The sequence below is a fragment of the Coregonus lavaretus genome (assembly GCF_964263955.1).
Source record: "Coregonus lavaretus genome assembly, chromosome: 9".
Classification (NCBI taxonomy): Eukaryota; Metazoa; Chordata; class Actinopteri; order Salmoniformes; family Salmonidae; genus Coregonus; species Coregonus lavaretus.
In genome coordinates, this window is record NC_139996.1 from 38,649,030 (window position 1) to 38,668,700 (window position 19,671).

The 19,671-nt window shown below is 43.4% G+C and overlaps 1 protein-coding gene across 2 annotated transcripts in view; it reads left to right on the plus strand.

Moving 5' to 3' along the window:
* The window catches only part of LOC311135220 (kelch-like protein 25), a 41,704-nt gene extending 22,568 nt beyond the window's left edge, over positions 1-19,136 (plus strand). For both annotated transcript variants that reach the window (XM_084169154.1, XM_084169153.1), the window contains one exon: positions 17,803-19,136. The gene's annotated coding sequence lies outside the window, so the exon portion shown is untranslated. The remainder of the gene's footprint in view (positions 1-17,802) is intronic.
* The last annotated feature ends 535 nt before the right edge of the window (positions 19,137-19,671 follow it).

Below are 19,671 nucleotides of genomic sequence, written 5' to 3' on the forward strand. Positions count from 1 at the left end.
ATAGTCTAACGTACACTGTAATGGTTTCCCAAACTGTTGACATGTCCTGTTTTTATCATGAATAAATAATGACCAGATAAGCCCAACGCAGGCATTTTAAGGTTATGCTTGTGCCTCAATTGTTCACTGTTATTGAACATAGCATTTGGTTTCCTAAAATCTATGGTTATCTTATCTGAGAGGTAGATGTGTGTTTGCAGGTGCTGAGTTACTATAGTGGGGTTGGGTTATTGCTTGATGAACTAAAAAGACTTGCACCAAACTCATAACCCCTGTAGTCTTGATGGAAGATGTTGCCGCGGGGGACAGGGAGGCGCAAGTCAGTGTCCAGGCATCAGCCACCAGGCTGGTGAGAGTAGCAGACATATCTAAGTTCAGAGACACATAACCTCTGTGCTGAGGTTAAGTCTCAGTTCCTCTCTGAAGGGTTAACCCAATTAGTCCCACCATAACACCGGAGCGTTTTGGATTTATAACCTCCTTTAAACATTGTGTGTTTGATCTATAGACCAGCTAACAGTCTGTGTGATTAACAGGGGCTTAGCTAGAGCGGTGTTTGTGAGACTAGGGTGGACCTCTAAAGGGCCTGGTCTTTTTACAAAAACGTCTGTAGAGTCCGAATGGTTTAAGGTCCAAACTATTTAATAGGTATCTATGAAGAGCAGAGATGCTCACAACCACCCACATGGAACATGTTTTGCTCTATGACACTCACAAGCTACACAAGAGTCGTTAGAAGATAAGGGGTTCTTCTACATAGATCATAGGAAATCCCAGGACATAGTGTCTATAATACTGTAATACACTCACATAGTTGCTGTCACAAACTCCAAATTCCACACAGTTGTCACTGACTAGTGAGCAAACAAGTTCTGTACTTACAGCATTCATATAAATTCATGCTTATCCATTTTTTGCTTTGGCTGACCTTTTTTTGTAAAACTCATGAATACAACTGTTTATGTCAAATTGTTGTGTGTTTTACTTGTAGCCCTGAAAATAAAATGGTTAAACACTTAATTTTTAGGTTAAATATAAGGGCTGGACATGAAGATAAATGAAAGCCGATTTTTCCTGGGGTCTTGGGACTGATGGGGTTAATGACTGTTCCTGTGTGAAATCATTAGCACCCACCTCAAAGCCAACATCACAGGGCTCCATTTCACAGAGGAGCAGATGGCCCAGCTTCATAATTAGCCCCTGGGGGCCAGGCTACAGAGGCTGGATCCCCAGGGTGGCTGCCCTTCCTCCCTCCCCGGCAGGAGGATGCAGCGGCTGGGCTCCCTGGAAGACAGTAGCTGGGTGGCTCTGGGACTACCCAGAGGAAGCAGGTTCTTACAGCTGTTATTACAGCTGGTCTCTCCCTCTCCATTTCTCCCCAAACACCAAAGGACCTGCAATTTTTAACCAGAGGATTCACTCCATTATTTTTTAGAATGACCGCTACTGAGTTCCTCTGTAAAGGATTCATAGAGGTGAGGCAGTTGCGGTCATAGTGGAATAGCACTGTGTGTCAGCATATAAACAACAGAAGAGAACTGGAGAAGGAGTTCCATGAAGGATGGATACTCTGGAGCAGGCCTGGGAATCCTGTTTTAGCCCATTCATTTTTTTTTATCAACAGCAGCAGGCGAAAGGGAAGAGAGAGAGAAAGAGAGAGGGACTACCTGACTGAAGCCACACTTTTTCTCTCTGGTACTGCACCTGAATTTTACCATATTTATTTAACCTTTATTTTGACAGGGAGTCATGCTGAGACCAAGGTCTCTTTTACAGATGAGGCCTGTATACACATCAATACACACATCAATATACACATTGATATTCACATCAAAACATTAATAACTAAACACAATACTTGTATATATTATAATAATAATATGATGATGATGATAATATGGTTATTATTTCAACAGTGGACTGAAGATCACATTATGTCAGTAGGTACATTCTATGTCAGGCATGCGTATCTTAATCATTTTAAACTCCACTGGAGCGAAGAGATACTGGAGTAAAAAAACATCTTCCTCTTATCAGAGCCATATTTTAGTACTTTTAAAGGGCATCCCAAGCTCATCTGGCCATTAGCCTAAAGCTGGGCTATCAGATCTCAGGGCTTGTGAAACACAAGCTCACACATTTAATGGGGGCTTAGGAATAACCTTATCTAACCTCGTTGTTCCCCTGACTCCTGGCCAGCCCACAAGGAGGATTAGGGTTACAATGTGGATGGATATGGGTGGTCGAATAGTCAGGCTTATTAGGCTAATCCAATCCAGTACGAGGAATATTTTATGAAGTATATTTAATTCCAGTTCGAATCATCTGGTCCATTATATACATTTATGGCATTTTTTACAGCATTTTTCACGCCTTCACATTCACGCTAGCAGGCCAAATTAATCATATCAATATGGCAGATAGTTTCTATACAATGTTGGTCTCACAGGCTTTGCCCTCCCAAAGCTGTCGTTTTGGCTTTAATTAAAGTCCAAAGGGAGGTGTAGGCCTATTGGAAATCTCTCTTGGCACAGCGTTGTGCCTCTAATCAGCTGTGTCCCAGGGGTGACTGCTCACTCCTGACATTTGTTTGTGGAAAACACAGTCACACACAGGGACTTTTCTCCCGCTCAGGCTTTGTTATGAAAGAGTCTGTTGGCTGTGGGGCTGTGTTGTGTCAACAGGATAGGTGGAGTGTTAGAGGACACAGTAAAAAGCTCCACTTTGAGCTGTTTCATTGTGTCCTCGAGCTGCTGCTGTGGTCTGGAGGAATGCAGTCAGAGGAATAATTCCCCGTCACTGCTCCCTGAGAGAGACCTTCCTTCCTTCCACATTCGCTGGCCAGCTTCTCCCCCTGCCCCCTCACACTCCTCACTGTTTTGCAACGGTAAATCTGCAAGGCCTATGATACTTAGACCTAACTGCACATGACCAATGTGTGACAGGACTAGTGGAAAAGCGTCAAGCAGCAACCAAAGTCTTAATGAGACCCTACTTACAGCAGCACACTCAGCTCAGCTCCACACTGTTTGCAGTGGCTGACGTTAGCTGCGATGATTTTTATTATAGGCTTGAGTGTGGCTTACAGCTGACTCCTGTACAATATGAAGTAGGACAGCGGTTGGTTGTGGGAGGAAGAGGAGAAGGCAAGAAAGTGGAAAAGTGTCCGTGCTATGAAGAGAAAATATGTGTGTGTCTTGGCTTGCTTGGAGATGGGGAGTTTTCCTACTCTGTTATACAGTGAGTTCAGGTTTGATTTTAATTATGCCCAAGCAGAAAATAAGAGGATACTACTGTAACATCTTGAACTTTCACTCTCTGTCAGCAAACGGAATGTTAGCCTAGATTCAGTATGAATCAAGACACTGCACTAAAGGTCTTCTGCTCCACCCTATGCTATTATATTTTATAGCATGTTTTTATGAACCTGTTAGACCCAGAGGCGTCAATGTAATGATGGTTGACCATGACATTCTGAACAGATATACAGTAATGGTGTCTTTCTATAATGAACCAGTCTGTGAGCTTACCACCAATGCCCTGGGCAATTTGGCAAAGTGGCAGCAGAGATGTGTGACTGTCTGGGTGCCAGGGGATCTCTCCTATCAAAGACAACATCTGAGCTCCACCACAGTCAATGGGCCAGGGAGAGGGAGCCTGCCAGGCTGCTACACACCTCAGGCTACAGTCTGCCTGCTCTCTCACCAGAACTTTCTGTCTGAAACAGCCACACTGTAGACGAGCCTTAATGGCTGTAGTAAATGGGGAACGTTAAAGACGTTTCCTCTGCTTTAGTAGGGAAATGTAGGCCTAATGCTAATGGCCTGGGTGTTTTACTGTAACCATTTATCAGATACAATGGGTGGTCTCCGAGAAACAATGTTGTACTGTTTTTATACCACCATACCGAATGTTGACTATGTAGCCTAATCTACACGGAGCGCGGTCCAGGCAACTGAATCCATGAGACCTCATTGCTTTAGCCTCCAAGCCCTGGTGACCATATGTCATTTGAATAATTGTACACAATGGGCAACGCCTCAGAGGAGGAGAAAGAAAACATTTCCTTAGGTCGACATTTGGATTTACTAGATACCAACTCTACTATAGGCTGTGGCTGCTGTGCATACAAGGATGGTATTATTCTCTTGACGTTTTCCCTGGTTTGACCTCTCATTTGAGTTATGGAGATTTTAAAACCTTTCCAAAGTGAGTGATCACTGGGGCGAGTTCTGCTTTTACAAGCTCTACAATCAAAATTTTCCAAGTATTAATTAATCAACTCTGACAATACTGTGAAAGTTTTCATAGCCATCCGTTAAAAATTCATCATGGCCTTTTGAAAGATATTACGTTCAGCTTTGCCTATATGGCTGAAGATAAAGATAGCCTGGGTGTGTGGCATTTTGATAAATAGCCATCCTGATATATTTTTATGATGTTTTTCTCATGGCACTGGCAGAGCTTTGCCAGTTAAAGTAATTGCAGCTCCAAGTGTGTGTCCCACCAGGTGACATTGTTTTTGAGCAAGGTACACTGTATGTTACTGCTTCTCTTGCCTCCAGTCCAGAGGGATTGTATTGAGCAGCTGCATTGGGACTGTGCCTCAGTAATCCAGGTAATTTGCCACAGTTGGAACAGTCCTGACCCCATGCCAACCACCACCCCCTGCTTCCAGAAAGACTAAACCAGCTAATTGTGTCAGTGTTGCAGAGGCACTAAATCGGATTGTGTGGATATTAATCTGATCGCACAGCAAGCGGTTACGGAGCGCCAAGTCTAGGTCCAAAAGGCTTCTGAACAGCTTCTACCCCCAAGTCACTTTAACTCTACCTACATGTACATATTACCTCAATTACCTCGACTGACCTGTGCCCCCGCACATTGACTCTGTACCAGTACCCCCTGTATATAGCCTCGCTACTGTTATTTTTTACTTATCTATTTTTTACTTAACACATTTTTTTTTAAACTGCATTGTTGGTGAATGGCTTGTAAGTAAGCATTTCACTGTAAGTTCTACACCTGCGCATGTGACAAATAACATTTGATTTGATTATTTCTGGCACAGTACATGTTACTGTCGCAGGAAACATGGTGTTTTGGCCCAATGTACTGGAGAGACAACTGTTAAGCAGTGCTTTGACCTGATAGCTAGACACCGTGGGACACACATCGAGCAGACTCTCTCTCTCCCTCACAACACACAAAAACATACTCACACAGACTACATATAAACACACAGCTTCCTCTCCCCAGAATAGTGGGGCTAAGCTTTGCTTGTTCGGCATGCCCTGTGTAAATTGGCAGTGGATTTAGGCAACAATCTGAACATGCTGACATGGCATTGCACTGGACTTCCCTTTCCTGGAATCCACTGGCTCATTGCTATCTCGATCTGCCCTGAAATGTCCAACTTATCATCATCGCATTAGGCAGCAGAGCTATGTTCATTCTACTCCAGTCTAGACTGATGTCTCGTGTAGATAAGAATATCATGAGCCGTTATATAGCAGATTGTAATAAAAAATCTGGCTCCTATCATACAATTACCAGGAACGAGTGATATGCTATTGTGCTTTCTCTTATTTTTTTCTGCAAATAAAATAGCCTTTTACGCTTAGCTATTACTTTTCCACTCAGGAATGTAGTGTTAACCCTTTACACTCGGGCCTGTATACGGGTTGAAAATGGCAGATTGGGGCAATAATAAACACCTAAATTGGAACGTAGTGGCTGAACAGTAACATACTATCTGTACATAATGACGAGATGCTTATTTCTCCTCCCTAACAATGGTAGTCGTCCCAAGGCTGGAAGGCAGGCAACATAGAAACGCATTGGGCTTGTTTTGGACAGATTTTGGCTAGAGTGAAACCTCTCGCTTCGCCTCTTTCTCTCTGACACTATGCATGCATACAAAGACCGGACATTTTTCATTAAGAGCTTAATAGAAACATGCAGCAATAGCAAGCCTATTGTCGTACAGTATTATTGAACATGCAACGCCTGTAATGAATCAGTGAATAAAGTCATTTTCAAACATTTGCCAAAATGCAATTAGCTGGAAAATCCCGTGCTAAACCAAATGCGAGCGGTTGTGACAGAGATGAAAATCTCCATTAGAAACATGTGATAAGATGCATGACGACTAACGAAAATACACACGTGCCAATTTAATTCCACAAAGTTATGCAAATTAACCTATAGACCTATAAGCATTACCGGTCAAATGTTATTTTCGGCGGCTAACCGATTAACAGTTAGCCATTTAACATCCCTAATAAAATCACTAGGCCTATAGGCTATGCATACACTGCGTTGTATTCCATTGTCTCCTGAGTAAATTTGAGCAGAAAAAAAACATTGTAGGCTATTCCATTAAAACAAATAGCTAGAGCTTATGCGCACATTGTAATCAAAATTCAAACCTTAACTGGCTCATTTCAAACTATCTATACTTTTTGTGAGGCGCAGCCTAGTTCTGTATGATGGCGAGTGGTGGGCTCAATAAACCAGAATTGGATGATCCTCCATCATCGTTTAAATCTCCATTTTGGGAACGTTTTGGCTTCACAGTAGATTACAACCGCCATGGACAGACAGTTATAGATAAAACGTTAACAGTATGTCGCCACTGCTCAACAAGAATAGGCTATGCAGAGTGGCGCGTGTAGCTTGTTGTTGTCAAAGAGCCTCCGTGTGTGGCAAAAAAAAGTTAAGAGGTTATCTAGTTAATTGTAGATGGAATTAAAATCATGGATTTAAAAGTTAAATGAGAAGGATATGCTACAACGACCAAGAGCCAACAGGTAGACTGCTACTTAATAACTGAATGGAAGTGTTGTTATTTGTAACTGTAGGACAGGGAGAACGCGCATGCAGCCTCAACTAGGCTATCTAGCTAAGTTTGCTAGCTTAGCTAACTAGCTTCTCTCGATTTGATGCAGTCAGGACCGGTACTACAGTTGAAGTTGGAAGTTTACATACACCTTAGCCAAATACATTTAAACTCAGTTTTTCACAATTACTGACATTTAATCCTAGTAAAAATTCCCTGCCTTAGGTCAGTTAGGATCACCACTTTATTTTAAGAATGTGAAATGTCAGAATAATTGTAGAGAGAATTATTTATTTCAGCTTTTATTTCTTTAATCACATTCCCAGTGGGTCAGAAGTTTACATACACTCAATTAGTATTTGGTAGCATTGCCTTTACATTTTTTTACTTGGGTCAAACGTTTCGGGTAGCCTTGCACAAGCTTCCCACAATAAGGGGTGAATTTTGGCCCATTTCTCCTGACAGAGCTGGTGTAACTGAGTCAGGTTTGTAGGCCTCCTTGCTCACACATGCTTTTTCACTTCTGCCCACACATTTTCTATAGGATTGAGGTCAGGGCTTTGTGATGGCCACTCCAATACCTTGACTTTGTTGTCCTTAAGCCATTTTGCCACAACTTTGGAAGTATGCTTGGGGTCATTGTCCATTTGGAAGACCCATTTGCGACCAAGCTTGAACTTCCTGACCGATGTCTTGAGATATTGCTTCAATATATCCACATAATTTTCCTTCCTCATGATGCCATCTATTTTGTGAAGTGCACCAGTCCCTCCTGCAGTAAAGCACCCCCACAGCATGATGCTGCCACCCCCGTTTTAATGACTCCAACCTAAGTGTATGTAAACTTCCGACTTCAACTGTACGTAAGTATTCAGACCCTTTACTCAGTACTTTGTTGAAGCACCTTTTGCAGCAATTACAGCCTCAAGTCTTCTTGGGTATGACGCTACAAGCTTGGCATCTTATGAGTTTCTCCCATTCTTCTCTGCTGATCCTCTCAAGCTCTGTCCGGTTGGATGAGGAGCGTCGCTACACAGCTATTTTCAGGTCTCTCCAGAGAAGTTCAATCGGGTTCATGTCCGGGCTCTGGCTGTGTAGCTCCTGCAGCAAAGCACCCTCACAGCTGGATGCTGCCACCCCCGTGCTTCACAGTTGGGATGGTGTTCTTTGGCTTGCAAGCATTCCCCTTTTTCCTCCAAACATAACGATGGTCATTATGGCCAAACAGTTCTATTTTTTGTTTCATCAGACCAGAGGACATTTCTCCAAAAAGTACGATCTTTGTCCCCATGTGCAATTGCAAACCGTAGTCTGGCTTTTTTATGGCGGTTTTGGAACAGTGGCTTCTTCCTTGCTGAGCTGCCTTTCAGGTTATGTCGATATAGGACTCGTTTTACTGTGGATATAGATACTTTTGTACCTGTTTCCTCCAGCATCTTCACAAGGTCCTTTGCTGTTGTTCTGGGATTGATTTGCACTTTTCGTACCAAAGTACGTTCATCTCTAGGAGACAGAACGCGTCTCCTTCCTGAGCGGTATGACGACTGCGTGGTCCCATGCTGTTTATACTTGTGTACTATTGTTTGTACAGATGAACGTGATACCTTCAGGTGTTTCAAAATTGCTCCCAAGGATGAACCAGACTTGTGGAGGTATACCATTTTTGTCTTCTGAGGGCTTGGCTGATTTTCCCATGATGTCAAGCAAAGAGGCACTGACGTTGAAGGTAGGCCTTGAAATACATCCACAGGTACACCTCCAATTGACTCAAATTATGTCAGAATTTTCTAAAGCCATGAAATCATTTTCTGGAATTTTCCAAGCTGTTTAAAGGCACAGTCAACTTAGTGTATGTAAACTTCTGACCCACTGGAAATGTGATACAGTGAATTATAAGTGAAATAATCTGTCTGTAAACAATTGTTGGAAAAATTACTTGTGTCATGCACAAAGTAGATGTCCTAACCGACTTGCTAAAACTCTAGTTTGGTAACATGAAATTTGTGGAGTGGTTGAAAAACGAGTTTTAATGACTCCAACCTAAGTGTATGTAAACTTCCGACTTCAACTGTACGTAATCATATTGGATGATAAATAACCTAGCTATGACAAGCTAGCTAGTTAGTCTACTAGCGCGAGTCGGCTTGGTATGGTTGGTTGCTGTCTCTCCCTTCCTCCTTGCTCCCTGTGTCACTCGCTCACAGTACACACACTGCAAGGCCCCTCCACCTGCTAGAGCGGCACCTCTTCTTCTTAGTCAGGTTTTACGGCGGACTACATCCAAAAGTTGTATTGCCGCCACGTACTGTGCGAGAAGAAAATACAAGATCTCAAAAGACAAAATGTATGTTGATCAAAATAATCCTACTAGGGTTGGGCGGTAACCAGATTTTCATACCGTCATACCGTTTCTGTACCATACCGGGGTATACGGTATTACCGGAAGTGCACACAAGGCAATTTCTTTGGGGCAACAAGGCTCTTGATCCAGGAGGCGATTGAATGTCTCTGCTGTAACCAAGAAGCTTGATCTTGACATCTAGCCACTTAGCTAGCAAGTTAGCAAACCAAATGCTCAGCTGGATATAATTTATTTGACACATCTTAGATTTCTTATAGTTATAAGCAGTGGCGTAGCACTGCGGTATTGAAAATAATACTGTCGATATTTCAAAATACCCCGGTATACGGTATGTCACTCAACATGCTCCTCTACTGTTAAAATCAATAATCCATGTCTGTTCCCTACACAGACTTCCTTGCTACTTGAGCCGTGCAGTTTATCACGGTTGCAATGAATGCCACTTTCTTTACATACAGCATGTCTGGTTCTCTTGGTTGACAAACCTTCACCATGGGCTGTGGTGCATCCACAACCATCTCTTCAACACTAGTGTCACTTTCTCTCTCAATTATTTGATCACCTCCATATAGGAGATCAGATGGACCGCCCTAACTTTATCCACCTCAACCTCCTCCACCCTTACAGGGCACTCCACAAACTCTGGGACATGATCCCCACCACAATTCCAACATGGCCGTTCTTCACTCCGATCTTCCATAGACTCTTTCCGTCTGCACACATTTAAAATGTGACCAAATCCTTTACAGTTTTTCGATCGATCGTATTTAAAGGCTGCCTCTCCATGCCTTTAGGTCCTAGGTTTTGGGATAGTTAAAAGGCCAGTGCCAGAAGACCTGAGGGACCTACTGTGTACATAACTAAAAAGCATGTCTGACATGTATTGGGGTGCACAATCGTGGATTGTGAAGTGCACATTTGGACTCACAAGTGTTTGGCTTGCTTCTTTGACATCAAAGCGGTATTTATTATAATCCTCAACACTCATCTTTCAAAATACCTCTTAATTTACAGCATTTCCCTCACTCAAACAACAAAACATTTGCAAAAGTTGCCCAATTACCGTGAGGAATGGGGACAACTTGTCACGTGCAGTGTTTACTTTCAGAGTGGCTGTCAGTAGGGCTGTAACGTTTTGGTACGTATTGCGGTTTAGGGGTCACAGTTCGGTTAAGGTACAGCGGGAAAATGAAATGGCAACAGTTACTGTAGTAGAACAATTTTCGGGGGCAAAATACACAAAACTAATAATCACCCGATTTGTGGCCCAAGTCCAGCTTCTGTGATAACATTCACAATGTTCCTGGCATTGTCTGTTGTGACAGGGATTGTTATGTTGGGCCTCTCGTTTTCACGGGTCCAAAAAGTGTGACCAGTTTCGTGTAGACCTCGTCGGATCCAGACCCGGTCCGATCCATGTGAGGGAAGCAGCAGAAAAGTTAATCTGTAAGCTACCTACTTTATTAACCAGAGCTGATGAAGCACGAGGGAGAAAGAGGTGCTACTTTGGGAGATCATGGCGGAAGTGGATGTCGAGAGTGAAACGAGAAGCGTGTTGAGTGGAGAATACCTCCCTACGCATCTAAAGCTAGGATATACACTACAAGTCAAAAGTTTGGACACACCTACTCATTCAAGGATTTTTCTTTATTTTTACTATTCTTTTATATTGTAGAATAATGGTGAAGACATCAAAACTATGAAATAACTCATATGGAATCATGTAGTAAACAAAAAAGTGTTAAACAAATCAAAATATATTATTATTATATTCAAATAGCCACCCTTTGCCTTGATGACACACTCTTGGCATTCTCTCAACCAGCTTCACCTGGAATGCTTTTCCAACAGTCTTGAAAGAGTTCCCACATATGCTGAGCATTTGTTGGCTGCTTTTCCTTCACTCTGAGGTCTGACTCATCCCAAAGCATCTCAATTGGGTTGAGGTCAGGGGATTGTGGAGGCCAGGTCATCTGATGCAGCACTCCATCACTCTCCTTCTTGGTAAAATAACCCTTACAAAGCCTGGAGGTGTGTTGGGTCATTGTCCTGTTGAAAAACAAATGATAGTCCCACTAAGCCCCAACCAGATGGGATGGCGTATCGCTGTAGAATGCTGTGGTAACCATGCTGGCTAAGTGTGCCTTGAATTCTAAATAAATCACAGACAGTGTCACCAGTAAAGCCCCCCCCCCCCCCCCCCCCCACACCATAACACCTCCTCCATGCTTTACGGTGGGAAATACACATGCGGAGATCATCCATTCACCCACACCGTGTCTCACAAAGACACGGCGGTTGGAACCAAAAACCAAAAATCTCCAGGATGGACTCCAGACCAAAGGACTGGTCTATTGTCCATTGCTCGTGTTTCTTGGCCCAAGCAGGTCTCTTCTTCTTATTGGTATCCTTTAGTAATGGTTTCTTTGCAGCAATTCGACCATGAAGGCCTGATTCACACAGTCCCCTCTGAACAGTTGATGTTGAGATGTGTCTGTTACTTGAACTCTGTGAAGCATTTATTTGGGCTTCAATTTCTGAGGCTGGTAACTCTAATGAACTTACCCTCTGCAGCAGAGGTAACTCTTGGTCTTCCATTCCTGTGGCGGTCCTCATGAGAGCCAGATTCATCATAGCACTTGATGGTTTTTGCGACTGCACTTGAAGAAACTTTCAAAGTTCTTGAAATGTTCCGTATTGACTGACCTTCATATCTTAAAGTAATGACGGACTGTCGTTTCTCTTTGCTTATTTGAGCTGTTCTTGCCACAATATGGACTTGGTCTTTTACCAAATAGGGCTATCTTCTGTATACCCCCCTACCTTGTCACAACACAACTGATTGGCTCAAACGCATTAAGAAGGAAATAAATTCCACAAAGTAACTTTTAAGAAAGCACACCAGTTAATTGAAACTCAGCAAAAAAAGAAAAGTCCTCACTGTCAACTGCGTTTATTTTCAGCAAACGTAACATGTGTAAATATTTATATGAACATAACAAGATTCAACAACTGAGACATAAACTGAACAAGTTCCACAGACATGTGACTAACAGAAATGGAATAATGTGTCCCTGAACAAAGGGGGGTTCAAAATCAAAGTAACAGTCAGTATCTGGTGTGGCCACCAGCTGCATTAAGTACTCCATTGCACCAGATTTGCCAGTTCTTGCTGTGAGATGTTACCCCACAAGGCACCTGCAAGTTCCCAGACATTTCTGGGGGGAATGGCCCTAGCCCTCACCCTCTGATCCAACAAGTCCCAGACGTGCTCAATGGGATTGAGATCCGGGCTCTTCGCTGGCCATGGCAGAACACTGACATTCCTGTCTTGCAGGAAATCACGCACAGAACGAGCAGTATGGCTGGTGGCATTGTCATGCTGGAGGGTCATGTCAGGATGAGCCTGTAGGAAGGGTACCACATGAGGGAGGAGGATGTCTTCCCTGTAACGCACAGCGTTGAGATTGCCTGCAATGACAACAAGCTCAGTCCGATGATGCTGTGACACACCGCCACAGACCATGACGGACCCTCCATGTCCAAATCGATCCCGCTCCAGAGTACAGGCCTCGGTGTAACGCTCATTCCTTCAACGATAAACGCGAATCCGACCATCACCCCCGGTGAGACAAAACCGCGACTCGTCAGTGAAGAGCACTTTTTCCCAGTCCTGTCTGGTCCAGCGACGGTGGGTTTGTGCCCATAGGCGATGTTGTTGCCGGTGATGTCTGGTGAGGACCTGCCATACAACAGGCCTACAAGCCCTCAGTCCAGCCTCTCTCAGCCTATTGCGGACAGTCTGAGCACAGATGGAGGGATTGTGCGTTCCTGGTGTAACTCGGGCAGTTGTTGTTGCCATCCTGTACCTGTCCCACAGGTGTGATGTTCGGATGTACCGATCCTGTGCAGGTGTTGTTACACGTGGTCTGCCTCTGCGAGGACGATCAGCTGTCCGTCCTGTCTCCCTGTAGTGCTGTCTTAGGTGTCTCACAGTACGGACATTGCAATTTATTGCCCTGACTTTTTCCACAATTTGTTACGTTACAGCCTTATTCTAAAATTGATTGATGATTTTTAATTTATTTAATCTACACAAAATACCCCATAATGACAGTGAAAACAAGTTTTTAGGAATTTAAGTATTCATACCCTTTGCTATGAGACTCGGAATTGAGCTCAGGTGCGTCCTGTTTCCATTGATCATCCTTGAGAGTCCACCTGTGGTAAATTCAATTGATTGGACATGATTTGGAAAGGCACAAACCTGTCTATATACAGTCCCACAGTTGACAGTGCATGTCAGAGCAAAAACCAAGCCATGAGGTCGAAGGAATTGTCCGTAGAGCTCCGGGACAGGATTGTGTCGAGGCACAGATCTGTGGAAGGGTACCAAAACATTTCTGCAGCATTAAAGGTCCTCAAGAACAAAGTGGCCTCCGTCGTTCTTAAATGGAAGAAGTTTGGAACCACCAAGACTCTTCCTAGAGCTGGCCGCCCAGCCAAACTGCGCAATCAGGGGAGAAGGGCCTTGGTCAGGGAGGTGACCAAGAACCTGATGGTCACTCAGACAGAGCTCCAGAGTTCTTCTGTGGAGATGGGAGAACCTTCCAGAAGGACAACCATCTCTGCAGCACTCCACCAATCAGGCCTTTTATGGTAGAGTGGCCAGACGGAAGCCACTCCTCAGTAAAAGGCACTTGACAGCACACTTGGAGTTTTCTAAAAGCCACCTAAAGGACTCTGACCATGAGAAACAAGATTCTCTGGCTGATAAAACCAAGATTGAACTCTTTGGCCTGAATGCTAAGCATCACGTCTGGAGGAAACCTGGCACCATCCCTACGGTGAAGCATGGTAGTGGCAGCATCATGCTGTGGGGATGTTTTTCAGCGGCAGGGACTGGGAGACTAGTCAGGATCGAGGGAAAGATGAACGGAGCAAAGTACAGCGAGATCCTTGATGAAAACCTGCTCCAGAGCGTTCAGGACCTCAGACTGGGGCAAAGGGACAACTACCCTAAGCACACATCCAAAACAACGCAGGAGTGGCTTCGGGACAAGTCTCTGAATATCCTTGAGTGGCCCAGCCAGAGCTCAGACTTGAACCCGATCGAACATCTCTGGAGAGACCTGAAAATAGCTGTGCAGCGAGAGGATCTGCAGAGAAGAATTGGGTTGAGGTCAGGGCTCTGTGCAGGCCAGTCAAGTTAAACCATTTCTGTATGAACCTCGCTTTGTGCACGGGGGCATTGTCATGCTGAAACAGGAAAGGGCCTTCCCCAAACTGTTGACACAAATTTGGAAGCACAGAATCATCTAGAATGTCATTGTATGCTGTAGCATTAAGATTTCCCTTCACTGGAACTAAGGCGCCTAACCCGAACCATGAAAAACAGCCCCAGACCGTTATTCCTCCTCCACCAAACTTTACAGCTGGCACTATGCATTCGGGCAGGTAGCGTTCTCCTTGCTTCCGCCAAACCCAGATTCGTCCGTCAGACTGCCAGATGGTGAAGCGTGATTAATCACTCCAGAGAACGTGTTTCCACTGCTCCAGAGTCCAATGGCGGCGAGCTTTACACCACTCCAGCCAATGCTTGGCATTGTGCATGGTGATCTTAGGCTTGTGCCATGGAAACCCATTTCATGAAGCTCCCGACAAACAGTTATTGTGCTGATGTTGCTTCCAGAGGAAGTTTGGAACTCTGTAGTGACTGTAGCAACCGAGACCAGACGATTTGTATGTGCTTCAGCACTCGTCGGTCCCGTTCTGTGAGCTTGTGTGGCCTACCACTTCGCGGCTGAGCCGTTGTTGCTCCTAGGCGTTTCCACTTCACAGTAACAGCACTTACAGTTGACCGGGGCAGCTCTATCAGGACAGAAATTTGACGAACTGACTTGTTGGAAAGGTGGCATCCTATGACGGTGCCACGTTGAAAGTCACTGAGCTCTTCAGTAAGGCCATTTTACTGCCAATGTTTGTCTATGATTGCATGGCTGTGTGCTCGATTTTATACACCTTTCAGCAACGGGTGTGGCTGAAATAGCCAAATCCACTAATTTGAAGGGGTGTCCACATACTTTTGTATATAGTATATATACAATTTGATTCACAACTCGCCAGGGCGCACACACCTGAATGCACTCATGACTCCTTTCTATGCGCACCAAAATGACGATCTGTTTCTCTGAATTACCTTGTGAAAGCATAACACTAAAATCGTATTTTATAACTTAGCTAGTCATGTTTGCAATAGAACAAGCTTTCAAATCATGCCCACCTGACCCAGATTGTGATTTATAATGGACCGTTTTTGGATTGCATAAACAACAACAACAACAGTAATTGTGTGATGGCGGGGATACAGGGTTGTGTTCCAAACGAAACAACTATAAGTGTGCTTGCTCTAGTTCCTGAACAGCTAGGAGAGCTCAAAAAAAGCACCTTACAGTTGAAGACTCTTCTTTGAGTCATAAAAGTGCATTGATATTGCTTAGGAACTGTGCACACTTTGGATAGGTATGTGCCACTTGGAGACCCCAGTTAGTCCTCTCACTCAAACCCTTACAATGTTTTATTTCTTATGTTGCACCTACCCCACATTTTCCAGGAATAATCTTATGTTACTGAATGTATCCAGAGTATTTTCAGATGTTGTTATCGACAAATGCGGCGAAAAGTACAGTAAATGTAAAATGCACATAAAATCAACAGTGTAATGTTTGGATTCAGTCTTGTCAAGTGAACTGTTGTGTCCTCACCTTTTGGTCTAATAATCTTCCCATTATCTCCAAACTGTTCCCTTTCAATTGCTATCATGGTTATGCATATGCTTTTCATATTTCTTCTGTAAGAAACATTTCAATTTAGCCCTATCCATATAGGCAAATTCCCATGAGTGTAAAGGCTTAAGACACTGTATGGGGTGTAAAAGCAGGATGTGCAGAGATGTTGCCAACACAAAGCATTGGTAGACTTGATGGAGCCTTTTTGGCCTCCACTTCCAGGGCATGTTGCATCTTGTCTAAGAGCTACACAATCCTGATGCAGAAGGAGTTAAAACATAATTGGGCTTAATTGTCTGTCTTCTCCCTGTACTCATTTGTTAGTAGATTCCTTTACATGCTTTGAAGGTTGATACTGCAGGATTACTCAAATATTATTCCCTCTTTTTAAAGCGCTTTAACTCCTTTCATTACCAGCAAAGCAAAACTCATCGTAGACTGTCATTTTCGGTGCCGTTAAGCTTCTTAATGGAGCAGCAATTTTGTACAAAATTAAAACGACTTCAAGATTCCTGGAATTTCATTTCATTCCACATAGATCATTGCTTTTCCTACACAATTATTTTTTCTCCGAATTTGGTTTATTTCTGGAGTTTGTTTTTGGGATGACAGCCGAACAGAAGCGAAAACCTTTTTTTCCAGCAGCCCCTTGTAGGAGGGGGAACTTTTTAATGATAAAAACTCACATGCTGTACGTTATGCTGTTTTCCAATAAATATGCCAACCTGAGAGAAACCTTATTGCTTTATTCATGAGTCCCTGTGAACAGATTTGAATTACATAAAAATTACTGGCTGTGACAAGCCCTCTATATTAAGTGATTTTAGTGACTTCTGTAGTGATGATCAAAGAGGTGTGTAAGCACAGCAGTGCAGCGTGTGGATTTATCCTTCCCCTTGCTACCTGGATGCACCATAATATCCAGTACACCGGTGTGCTCTGAAATTGTTTGATTGCTGCTATTTAATGCCTCTGCACTCTCAAAGGGAAAGGATTAGCATGAAATTGGAGTGCAGTGAAAACATGTCAAGGTGACGCAGAGAGGATTAACGGTGCTTAGCTCGGAGGGCCGCAGAGGTGGGATGAGGGGCTTCTCTTCTCCAAATCCTCTGGGGAAACGCTCTGCTCGCTGCAGGGCAGGCTGCTACTGCTGAGAGCGGCTCACAGAGGAAGGGAGACGTAAAGAAAGCTTAACTTCAAATCCTCTGCCTCACTCTATAGGACCAGGAGAAAGAGAGAGGCACAAAGGAAAGGCTCTCACCATCTCATTTAATCCAGATGCATTCTAATTCTAAATGCTTTTTTTTTTTTATCTCGCTGGAGGATTTTGGAACCAGTTCAACCTCTCTAGTGTGATTTCACAGCCTTGTCGGAAGTGTGTAGGCCAAACTTGAATTAGAAACTGTACGCATGTCCTAGTTCTAATACCTGTTTAATGTAAGGGGGGGGGGAGGTTGCCTCAAAGCCAAAACCAGAAGAATACAACAGCAGATGTACAAGCTGTGTGCGCCCGTTTGCCAGGAAAACTCATGCCTCTGTCAATTCCGCACACATTGTTTATGGGGAAAAAAACGCCTTTACATGACGAGGATCTGCTTGAAAACCAACTGTTGAACTGCATGATTATTGTACAGTAGTCTTACTGTGAACCAATCTTTTGCACAACATGAATGTACAGTAATCATCTTGTACTTACACAATTCAGAACTAAGATGGCTTGAGTCTGTATTTCTCACTGGAGCTGTTTTGTCGTTTTGCAGTTTTCTCCCTCTGAGACTTGGGTTTCACTGTTTATCCACCTCTGTTCACAGGTGTCACATGTTTCCGGCCATAGTGACTGGCAGAGGCTTGCTAGGGCCTGCCTGCCTGCCCGCAGCACAGCGTGACGTGTGTCCATCGGGTGACGGGTGTGGTTCCGCCAGGGTCGCCAATTCCTGCTCCGCCCATCCCCCCCCCATCCCCCCCTCAGATTAAAGACTGTTCCAGATTATCTGAGCTGTGCGTGGTCCAACGACAGAACACAAGGTCCTCCAAGAGGGATGTCATCAGCTGGCTCTACTCCTTCATAGCACAAAGAGACATCCACACCATGCTTCCGAACAGTCTTATCCATGACCATGGAGAGAAACAGACACTTTATATACAGACCACTGACTTGGGTTGGGTATATTACTCAGTATTTCTGACTGAGGCCATTTTTAAATGTCTTCTTCTTTTGAGGGATCCACTACTAGATCATTCCACCTCTCAACCCGGGTGAAATAGCCTCAAGGGCTGATGTGTTTTTGTAAATGACAGTTGATAAACTACAGTAAGCAGGAACACTATCCGTTGTGGTGCTGTAGGCTCTCAGCACACAGGATTTATGAACTTGCAATAGCAAGTCAACTTTATAAAACAATGAGATATATTACAAAAACACAAAACGTATCATCTACCTTTCAGGGGAAATCGTTTTTGTTTGTTTTTTAAACTGCTTTTTGTGACTCGGCACAATTAGCTGTTGTAGACCTTATCATTTGAGTATTTCTTGACAAACAATACATATGTATTCATTGTGGTTGATATGTGATTTAGTGATACAACATTTGCACTTGGCACTAAACATTTCCCACTGGGCACAGACGTCAGTTCAACGTCTAGTTTTGACTTACATTTGTTGACAACTCAAATGTAAATTGAATGTGAAATCAGCTGAAGATGCCACCATGTCATTGGATTTAGGTTAAAAAATTTTTTTGATTAAACTTCATATACATTTCTGGGGGGTTGAAATTATGTGGAAACAACATTGATTCAAGCAGTTTTTGCTCAGTGGGTTGATAATGGGTCAATGAGGGTACTAACCATTGATACTGGGAATTTTTTCTCTGAATTTGGTTTATTTCTGGAGTTTGCTTGTGGGATGACAGCCGCACAGAAGCTACAACCTTTTTTTCCAGCAGCCCCTGATAGGAAGGAGAACTTAACAGGAACTTTTTAATGATAGAAACTCACTTTTAAACAGCAGTTTTCCATGTGAGGGGTGCCTTTAAGGACTGTAATAAGGCCTCCTTGTGAACTGAATTCCTTGTGCCTAATACTGGTAGGAAGGTTTGTCATAATTTCACTCAGTGTACGAATAAATGACTTTTTGATGCATGTTGACTGGTTCCATAAGTACAGGGAAAACGGCTTAAATGAGTGCCTCAGCTTGCCGTCTTGACTTGTGTCACACCTCTAATGCAGACATTCCAGAGGGCTTTGAAGTAGAGAAAATCAGCTTATGATAATAATTAGAGAGTTGGCTTAAGACCAGTGGGGATTTATTCCAGAATGTCATCCCTTTTCTGACATGGTTACTCTGATGAGAATGTTAATAGAACACTTCTGAGTGAATGGGCACAGAGCTAAATCAGCCAAATAGTAGAAGTAGTAGTAAGCTCACTTCACTGGCTATAGCAACGACAATGCACATATGTTCTCATGGTAGGTAAGATGAATTATTTAATGCAAGGTTTTTTGGAAGCACAGTTCAGTCCATATTTTATTTTGCTATAGGATTCAAAACACTATTACTATTCCAGTATGCAACATCAAATGACCCATTCTGTATTTTCACTTGTATATACAATCCTTCCTTTATGAGCACCAATAGAAAGACCCTGAGACAAACCTAGCGAAGGCAACGGTAAGTTAGC